Here is a 2,500-nt window from a genome sequence, read left to right on the forward strand (position 1 = left end):
TACTATGATACGGTCTAAATCCTGACTGGAAATCCTCACATATACCATTATTCTCTAATAAGGAATATAATTGTGAGGATACCACCTTTTCTAGTATCTTGGACAGAAAAGGGAGATTCGAGATTGGTCTATAACTAACAAGTTCTCTGGGGTCAAGTTGTGGCTTTTTTATGAGAGGCTTAATAACAGCCAGTTTGAAGGTTTTGGGGACATATCCTAATGACAATGAGGAATTAATAATAGTCAGAAGAGGACCTATGACTTCTGGAAGCACCTCTTTTAAGAGCTTAGATGGTATAGGGTCTAACATACATGTTGTTGGTTTAAATGATTTAACAAGTTTATACAATTCTTCCTCTCCTATAGTAGAGAATGAGTGGAACTGTTCCTCAGGGGGTCTATAGTGCTCTGTCTGATGTGATACGGTAGCTGACGGCTGAATGGTTGCAATTTTATCTCTAATAGTATCGATTTTAGAAGTAAAGTAGTTCATAAAGTCATTACTGTTGTGGTGTTGGGAAATGTCAACACTTGTTGAGGCTTTATTTTTCGTTAATTTAGCCACTGTATTGAATAAATACCTGGGGTTATGTTTGTTTTCTTCTAAAAGAGAAGAAAAGTAATCAGATCTAGCAGGTTTTAATGCTTTTCTATAGGATATGCTACTTTCCCGCCAAGCAATACGAAATACCTCTAGTTTTGTTTTCCTCCAGCTGCGCTCCATTTTTCGGGCTGCTCTCTTTAGGGTGCGAGTATGCTCATTATACCATGGTGTCAAACTGTTTTCCTTAACCTTCCTTAAGCGTAAAGGAGCAACTGTATTTAAAGTGCTATAAAAGAGAGAGTCCATAGTTTCTGTTACATCATCAAGTTGTTCTGAGGTTTTGGATATGCTAAGGAATTTGGATACATCAGGAAGATAACTTAAAAAGCAGTCTTTTGTGGTAGAAGTGATGGTTCTTCGATACTTGTAACAAGAAGTAGAATTTACAATTTTGGCTATATGAAGTTTACACAGAACTAAATAATGATCTGAGATATCATCACTTGGCTGAATAATTTCAACACTATCAACATCAATTCCATGTGACAGTATTAAATCTAGAGTATGATTTCGACAATGAGTAGGTCCTGAAACATGTTGTCTAACACCAATAGAGTTCAGAATGTCTATAAATGCTGATCCCAATGCGTCTTTTTCATTATCGACATGGATATTAAAATCACCAACTATTAAGACTTTATCTGCAGCCAGAACTAACTCGGATGTAAAATCACCAAACTCTTTAATAAAGTCTGTATGGTGCCCTGGTGGCCTGTATACAGTAGCCAGTACAAACATAACAGGGGATTTATCATTAACATTGGTTTCTCTGGATAATGTTATATGAAGCACCATTACTTCAAACGAGTTATACTTGAAGCCTGCCCTCTGAGAAATCCTAAAAACGTTGTTATAAATTGAAGCAACTCCTCCCCCTTTGCCTTTTAAATGCGGCTCATGTTTATAACAGTAATCTTGGGGGGTGGACTCATTTAAAATAATGTAATCATCAGGTTTTAGCCAAGTTTCTGTCAAACAGAGCACATCTATATTATGATCAGTTATCATATTATTTACAAAAAGTGTTTTCGTAGAAATGGATCTGATAATCAATAAGCCAATCTTTATCATTTGTTTATCCATATTGCATTTGTTTTTTATTTGTTGAACCTCAATTAAATTGTTAACCTTAACTTGGTTTGGACATTTTTTGTATTTTCTAGTTCGGGGAACAGACACAGTCTCTATAGTGTGATATCTAGGTGAAAGAGTCTCTATGTGCTGAGAATTAACTGACCTCTGTGACGGGAGGCAGCTAGCAGACGGTTGGTTTAGCCAGTCTGTCTGCTTCCTGACCTGGGCCCAAGTTAGTCAAGTATAAACACTAAGACTATTTGCCATATTTCTAGACAGAAGAGCAGCACCACTTCTTCAGCAGCACTCTTTGCAGCAGACTTCGCTTACGGCTATACCAACCTGGCTATGCCCGATCTCGTCTGATCTCGGAAGCTAAGCAGGTTTGGGCCTGGTTAGTACTTGGATGGGAGACCGCCTGGGAATACCAGGTGCTGTAAGCTTTTTGGACATTTTTCACTTAGTATATAATAATTTTGCCAAAAAATAGAGTCAATGCCCGATCTCTGAATATTAGCAGGTTTGGGCCTGGTTAATACATGGATGGGAGACTGCCTGGGAATACCAGGTGCTGTAAGCTTTTGGACATTTTTCACTTAGTATATAATAATTTTGCCAAAAAATAGAGTCAATGCCCGATCTCTGAATCTTAGCAGGTTTAGGTCTGGTTAGTACTTTGATGAGAGACTGCCTAGGAATACCAGGTGCTTTAAGCTTTTGGGTTTTCTTTCCTACTTATATAATGTACTGGCGATAAGATTGGCTGGTCTTTAAATAGCCCTCTCTTTGCAGCAGACTTCGCTTACGGCCATACCAACCTGG

At 38.0% G+C, this 2,500-nt stretch overlaps 2 non-coding genes across 2 annotated transcripts in view; both read left to right on the forward strand.

Moving 5' to 3' along the window:
- Positions 1 to 2,002: 2,002 nt before the first annotated feature.
- Positions 2,003 to 2,121, forward strand: LOC127994687 (5S ribosomal RNA). The gene has a single exon (XR_008167661.1). It is a non-coding gene; the product is annotated as a 5S ribosomal RNA (ribosomal RNA).
- Positions 2,122 to 2,478: 357 nt separating this feature from the next.
- Positions 2,479 to 2,500, forward strand: part of LOC128001116 (5S ribosomal RNA) — a 119-nt gene continuing 97 nt past the window's right edge. Inside the window, exon 1 of the ribosomal RNA XR_008173887.1 lies at positions 2,479 to 2,500. This exon is cut by the window's right edge and continues 97 nt beyond it. This is a non-coding gene — a ribosomal RNA (5S ribosomal RNA).

Source organism: Carassius gibelio, chromosome B22 (genome assembly GCF_023724105.1).
Source record: "Carassius gibelio isolate Cgi1373 ecotype wild population from Czech Republic chromosome B22, carGib1.2-hapl.c, whole genome shotgun sequence".
In the NCBI taxonomy this organism is placed as follows: domain Eukaryota; kingdom Metazoa; phylum Chordata; class Actinopteri; order Cypriniformes; family Cyprinidae; genus Carassius; species Carassius gibelio.